The sequence below is a fragment of the Rattus rattus genome, chromosome 1 (assembly GCF_011064425.1).
Source record: "Rattus rattus isolate New Zealand chromosome 1, Rrattus_CSIRO_v1, whole genome shotgun sequence".
NCBI lineage: Eukaryota > Metazoa > Chordata > Mammalia > Rodentia > Muridae > Rattus > Rattus rattus.
Window position 1 is genome coordinate 69,901,609 of NC_046154.1, and position 7,207 is coordinate 69,908,815.

The window sequence follows — 7,207 nt, forward strand, 5'->3', positions numbered from 1 at the left end:
TAACTACTGTGGCCTCCTGCAAGCTGGGGCTTCCAAGGGGTGGAAGGGTTTGTCCACATAGTAAGGTCAGACACCCACCCATTCTTCTCCAATCTCCCAGTCGTGCTCACCTAGAACCCTTCCGAAGGCCTTGCTACCCACTACTGATATCTGTCATTGTTTCATCTATGGAAAACGTCAATAAATTTAACCAAGGTTGTCACCTGTGGGTTTCCATAGCCAAATTGCATGAGTGTTCCAGAAGATACATGGGGAGCCCTGAATATCCTATTGAGGAGTTTAGGGACATCATGTTCACCTTTCTTTTTTCACTGCGGGATGAAATAAGCCAGGGAAGTCCCTCTGGACACGTGGGGAGCTGAACCAGCTCTTATTCTCTCCTGTAACTCTCTATGGGGTTGTTGAAATGGATGGTTCCTGTTTGAAGCTCCAGGCAGAGGGAACACAACAGCCCATGGTGACCATTTCTTATTTCAAGAAACCTCACACTTGAAGCTACTTTGAAGAACACATATTTTTGAGACTAACTAAATATTTGGACTGTGTCTTCCCAGCCTTTCTTTCCACTCTAGAAGCAAAAAACAAGTCTCTGTAATTTGGTGAAGGAATTGACTTGGATGAAAGAGAGACACTAACTTGGTAACCGCATATGGGAAAGTGCCCTGAAGTCCTCATTTCCGACACACATCTTTGGCGGTATCTGCAAGTTTCCAATGAATCACCAAGAAAACACAGCCAGTCCCCTGCAGTGACCTTGCGGTTGCTATGTGAAAAGGTCGGTGTGAGCCACCCTCTTCACACCACAAACTAGCAGTTCAGAAAGCCAAGTTGGGATTACATAGGAAACCATAGAGACAGTTCCACCACAAACCATCCGATACTACTATCAACGTTACGGACTGCATGTATTCCGGATGACCATGAGGTGTGACAGTAGGCTTTACTACTATCAATGTTACGGACTGCATGTATTCCGGATGACCATGAGGTGTGACAGTAGGCTTTACTACTATCAACATTACGGACTGCATGTATTCCCGATGACCATGAGGTGTGACAGTAGGCTTTACCTTATGGCTGAGAGCATGTGTCCCTCGCTGACGTTCTTCAACCAGGCCAATTAGGAGCCCTGTTAAGTCAACTTTCCACGACGTGTTTCTTATGCCTGAGTGTCCCTCAAGCATCCCAGAGGCCCTGCATGCTCTGGTGACTCCTATCCTCTCAAGAGCTCTTATTCTTAGATAGACACAGCATGGTGATTCATCCTCATTGTCGACTTGACCGAACTTTGAGTCACCCAGGAGACATCCTCCTGGGCTTATCTCTGAAGGAATTTTCTATAAAGTCTTAACCAGTAAAGATCCATCTACCCTGAGTGTGAATCCCACTGAATAACAGGGGGGAGGCAGACCTGGTGAGCAGAGAACGTCCCTTACTGCTTCCTCTGTCTGTACATGGCAGGCTCTATCACTGTAACTACACGGCACGCCCACCACCGTGCCTCCTGCCATGATGGACCGCATCTCCCGAATTGTGAATCAAAAGAAACCTTCATCGACAAGAAATTAATTCCTGGGGGCATCCTGACGTCTTTGCCTAGCTGCATGTCTAACTTTGGTCATTTGTTCTCATGTAAACTGCAGGTTTCCAACTCCTTTATTCAAGGCAGTTAGTCAAGATGAGCCCACACAGCTTACGCACAGTCCTGAGCCCCGTTGCAAAACTCTGGATGCCCTGGGAGCTTTATTACTTTCCATCCTAGTACCTCCCAAAGGCTTAGCATACCTTTCCCCTGGAATCTTCTCTGGGTTCCCTACACTGAATCCAAGAAGGATAAAAGTGCATAAAAGAAGGAATAAGTGCTCACTTTGGCAGCACATACACTAAAACTGGAACGATGAAGAGAAGATTAGCATGGCCCCTGTGCAAGGATGACACCCAAATTTGTGAAGCATTCCATATTTTTTTACAAAAAAAAAAAAAGAATGAATGAATAAAAAGTTCATGCACCTGCCCTCCATTCTAATAGAAACAAAGCCCCAAGGAAGCTGAAAACCCCATCCAGCAGGATACATTTCCTACAGAGATACAATGTGATATTATGTATCCAAGAGCAGAACAGATATATTTGTACATAATGGCAAGAATTTGAATATGCATAGTATAATCCTATCACACAAAAATGCAAGCTTCAGCCAACACCCGTTGTGGACCCATGTCTCTAATCTCAGTTCTTGGGAGGCAGAGGCAGGTGAACTCTGTAAGTTCAAGGCCTGCCTAGTGTACATAGTTTCAGGACAACCAGAGCTAGATAATAGAGAGATCCTGTTTTGAAAACAAACAATCAATTGCACGTTTCTATGTGCCTATATAGTTAGAAGTCTACACCAAACTTAATCATGTTGATTTCTGGAATTAGAGATCAGACATTGACATTTTACTCCTTTACTGTAGGTTTTTATTTTATCAGTTTTTGTGACCATAGACGCTTTTGTGATTTAAAAAATTCTTCTATTTTAAAACAAAGGCTTTCTCCCCTCTTTTATTTAATCTAATATGAACCCGGAGATTCTGACTATCTGACACATCTTTCTCCAGGTCAGGCAGCAGACCACTTTACCAATCAAATGTTCTGTTACACTAGGGTGTTTCCATTGGTCACAGAGCACTGGCATTAGGATTAGGGTTAGGGTTAGGGTTAGGGTTGAACCAGAGACCTTAGTGTAAGTACTAAAACTCTGAAACTGTTAAAAACATAAAGAAATATCATAATTCTTGGTACAGAAAAACAATTATTGAAATGAACTCTGATATCAGGAATTGATGGCTGGGATTACATGAAGTTTTGCACAGGTACAGAAGTAATTAGTGGGTTGAGGAAGAGCCTTCAGAGTGGGTCACAGTCTGTGCTAGCTGTGCCTCTGACAAAGCGTTAGTTTGTAGAGCAGGTGGAGGCTGAGCTGCAGGGTTTTTCTAAGTAGGTGGGGTTACGGGCAGGGTCAAGATGCTGGTCTCAAATGCTCACAGCCCTGGATCCAATCCCCAGCACTGCTGAAAACAAAAGGCTGCTCACCAAATCATCAAACAACTAATGAATCAGTTCTCAAAAGATGACTGGCTGATTGACATGAAAAACAAAACAAAACAAAACAAAACAAAACAAAAAAAACGTTCAGCATCACTAGCCACCAGGGAGACGTAATTGAAAACATTGAAATTCTCTCTTAGCCCCATCAGAATGGCTACTGTCAAGAAAACAAATAACAGCAAATGCTGGTGAAGATATTGGGGAAAGGGAGCAGCTATGCATTGCTAATGGGAATGCAAATGAGTGCAGCCCTTATGGAAGCCAGTACACAAGTTCCTACAAACTGAGATTTAAAAAGAGTCGTCACAGGTATACATTTCTGGGTTTGTACCCTGAGGTCAGTAAATTAACACCCAGCAGAGGGCAAATACGGTAGTTAAAGTACATGGTACTCTGGAACTGTATTTGTGAAACCCAGTACTGTACACAGCGATTAGACACCAATGAGAAACTAGAACTGAAATCATGCCTTCTGTATGTTGTAGATGCTCTAGGCTCAGGAGCATATGCCTGCCCCACCACTGCTGACCAGGACCGGTTTCACACACCCATGGAAACTGAAGGAAGCGACACATGCACACATACACAGGGGTACTTTGCTTTGAAAACATCATCAGCTTCCCAAAGAGGCCCTGGGCTGCTGGGATGTAAAATAAGGAAAAGTACCTGAGGACAGATTTGTTGACTCTCCGCCAACTGCCACTGTTCTCTTGGTTTTAGGGTTTTTAAAATGTTGTCTCTGGAAGACACTGTGTTATAACCAGGGTCGAAATCTATCACTGAGACAAGCATCGCTGAAAGCAGCCATGAAGAGAGGCGGCGGCGCGAGCCTGGTATTTACCTCTCCCTAGCTGGCTGTTTGTTGGGCTTAGTGTGAATAATTTAGAGCGCTGAGCTGTGTGCTTGAGTATCGGTCCCATGGCTGGGTGAGAAGCAGAGACAGTAGCCTTTTGTCCTTCTAAAGGACAGACCACAGGATGCCAAGGGCCCTCTCAGCAAACAGCAGCTGTGTGTTCTCAATTCTTTGCAGACACACCTAATAGCAGAAGTTCAAACACAGTAAAGTCTGAGAGAGAGACCGAGAGAGGAAGCTCTGCTCCGTTACGACCATTGATAACATCAAAACACTGAATGATCGAGCAATACCAGTGTGTGGTATCACTCCCGAAGCCTACTCCCACACCCCCAAGAATTTTTAAATGTTAGTTCCATCCACATCAAAATAGTTCTTGAGAGGCTCAACTTTAAATAATCTGTAGGGTTGCGACTTGTAGGGAGAGAATACTTTAATATTCTCATCCATTAATCACTAAGTCTGCCGATGCAGCTGGTACAGCACGGAATAAGAAAGGTGTTGATAACTAGGAGCTGGGCAAGCAACGGCGGGTTCAGCATGAGCAGAAAGTGTGGACGTATGACGTTAGGAACACACTCCTGCTAGTCAGGGTTTCAGCAGGCTGACTCGTTGGGAAGCTATCAGAGCCTTCCATGGGACCTAAAAATGCTGAGAGCTGTGTGGGACAGCAGAGACAGGGCGAAGGCCCGGGAGCTATGACTCAGATTAAGCAAAGTGCAATGTCCAGTGGGAAACAGTGTGGGAAGAATTAGAACAGAATAAAAGTACCGCTACAAAGAGAGGTGACAAATTGGGACGACAGAAGTGGGGTGGGGGGAGCAGTTGCTAACTTCAATCCTACAAACATTTGTGGGGTGCCTTGCTTTGTAACAGGGATCAGGGAGTCTCTGAGGAGAGGGGAGCAAACTGACAATTTTGAACAAAACAGATTCCCTACCCTTACAAAGCCTATACTTTATGACGACAGATAAGACAATTAATTCCAGATGTTGTTGATGGGAGCCAGGTGCTGGGCCCGAGACCATGGGTTCAACATCAACAGTTCTGAGCTCCTAATCCACTAGGAAGATTTGGAGAGAGGCAAGGCAGAAAAGAGAAGAGCTTGAATCGGAATGTCTGAAGCCCTAAGAAAGTGGCCACACACATCACTTCAAGAGCAGAGAGAGGGTGCTCTGAGGTCTTGGTCTTCTCTGTGTCTTCTAGGTTGCCGCTGTCTCTCTGAAGCCATATCCTCTTACACAGAGAAGTGGCAGCAAGTTCCATGGTTGCTTTCAGATAGGTTACCCCTAAGGAACTGGACAGGGAAGGGTGATTCTAGAGAATTCTCTCCTCAACAGACATTTTCTCAAATTTCATTGGCCGAAGTCCACCTAGCACTTTTAGTGGTCACATGCCATACCTGGGCCCTACGCTACACGCCAGGAATAAAAACGAAAGTCCCTGCCACAGAAACTGCACATCTGACATACGGGGACATTTACACTCAACGGCTGCACTGCAGACTCTGAGGGCACTCGAGAGCTGCACGGAGGAAAAGAGATGAAGGAGTGGTGTGAGCTGGTCAAGGGGCAAGGAGGACGGAACAGGTAGAAGATTTCATGAGCCCTGGTCAACCCCTGCTTTGGGCACTGTTGCTATGGTAACTACTGAGCCCTTGTGAAATTAGCTGGGAACCTAAGGCTCTAGGAGCATTGTGGGAGAGGGGTGGAAACTGTCAGAGCCGGGGGGAGGGGGGAGATAAGGGAGTTTCCCAGGAGATTGTGTCTCCTAGTAACGTCAGAAGCCACACCCACAGAATCTCACCGACATGACTGCCCTCAAACATGAGCTGACCAGAGATAACACCAGGGGGCTACCAAAGTGGATGGGAGAAAGCCCATGGGGCCTCAACCCTACCCAAAGAACGGCAGGCAATTGAGGAAAGCTGGAACCCCAGAAAAATAATCCTCACCAATACTAAATGATCATCCCTGAGAACATACATATAAGTAACACTATATGGACTGATGAAGTTATTATAGCAACATGTAGGTTACACATATACATATATGCATGTAGTAACAATTAATAGAAAAAGAGGCCATGAATTTGGAAGGGAGTAAGAAGGGTTTATTGGGGTGGGTTGTGGGTTGGAAGGAGGGAAAGGAAAGGAGAAATTATATAATTGTATTATAATCTTTAAAAAGCAAAATAAAATTAGCAGAGAAATGGTACATACCCAGTAAGTTCCAGTGCGCTGTCTGAACAAATGGGTGGTCTGTGAGCGTGAGGTGAGGCGCCAGCAGGACCCTCTGCCTGGCAGGACAGAGGAAGGCTGCCATGCTGGCTCAAGCCCTTGACTCTCGCTCGAAAACCAGAGGCCATTCTGTGTTTCCAGCCCTGAGCTCCCATGATCAGATGTGGGTTGGTTGGTGGTTGGGTAAGGTTTTCCCTTTCATTTTTTTGATCTTTCGGAGCAAACGCAGAGCCTTGAATTTGCTATGCAGGCCCTCTCCCATGGAGCTACACCCTCAGCACAAGATTGTGCTTTTCACAAAAAGATCACACTGTCACAAGGTAGAAGAAGATGAGAGACAAGTTAACAAGGGTCTCTGGAACACAAAGGGAGCAGAGGTCACAGCCTTGCCTGTGGCCAGGGGGCAAGCTCCCCACCATGAATAGCAAGTTCCCCTCAGGAAAGCGTGGGACTCCAAGGCCTGGATCTCTCCTTCTGATGCTACCACTGGGCAGAAAGTCTGGAACTTATTGCTGAGCCGTTTGTGGATGCTGGCAGGACTGTAGTTTGGAAGAAGCAAACCTACCCTGTCCTGAGAGTGCATGGGTATCTGGCACTGACACCTCTACAGGCCTCTGTGGTATCAACTTAGAGTACCCCTACTACTTAAAACAACCGTAACTCTGCAGGTTTCCATCCTCAGAGACAAAGCACTGTTTGTGGAGCCACTCTTTAACTCTCTCCTGGGCCTGTGTTGCTCAGTGGTCATCCAGTCAGCCCAAGGGTCCAGCTTCCGTGAAGGACTCTTTCCAAACCTGCTTGCTTCCTGCGGTATTACACAGCTCTGTCTACACGGCTCTGTCTACAGCCAGCTTACTCACAGACTCATTGCTCTGGGCTGTCATTTCCTTGTCTATTAATAAAAAATGGGAGGGGGGATCAAAACCAGATTCGACCTCGGGGGTTTGTTGGGGGTGAAGAGCATCCTGTCTGTGAGGTGCTCCGAGCTCTTCTGAACAGCAAAGGAGAAGACATATTATTCATGCGA

The 7,207-nt window shown here is 45.9% G+C and overlaps 1 non-coding gene across 1 annotated transcript; it reads left to right on the plus strand.

Annotated features, from left to right (window-relative positions):
* Nucleotides 1-1,859: 1,859 nt before the first annotated feature.
* On the plus strand, nucleotides 1,860-1,966 carry LOC116890333. Its single transcript, XR_004386556.1, has one exon. It is a non-coding gene; the product is annotated as a U6 spliceosomal RNA (small nuclear RNA).
* The last annotated feature ends 5,241 nt before the right edge of the window (nucleotides 1,967-7,207 follow it).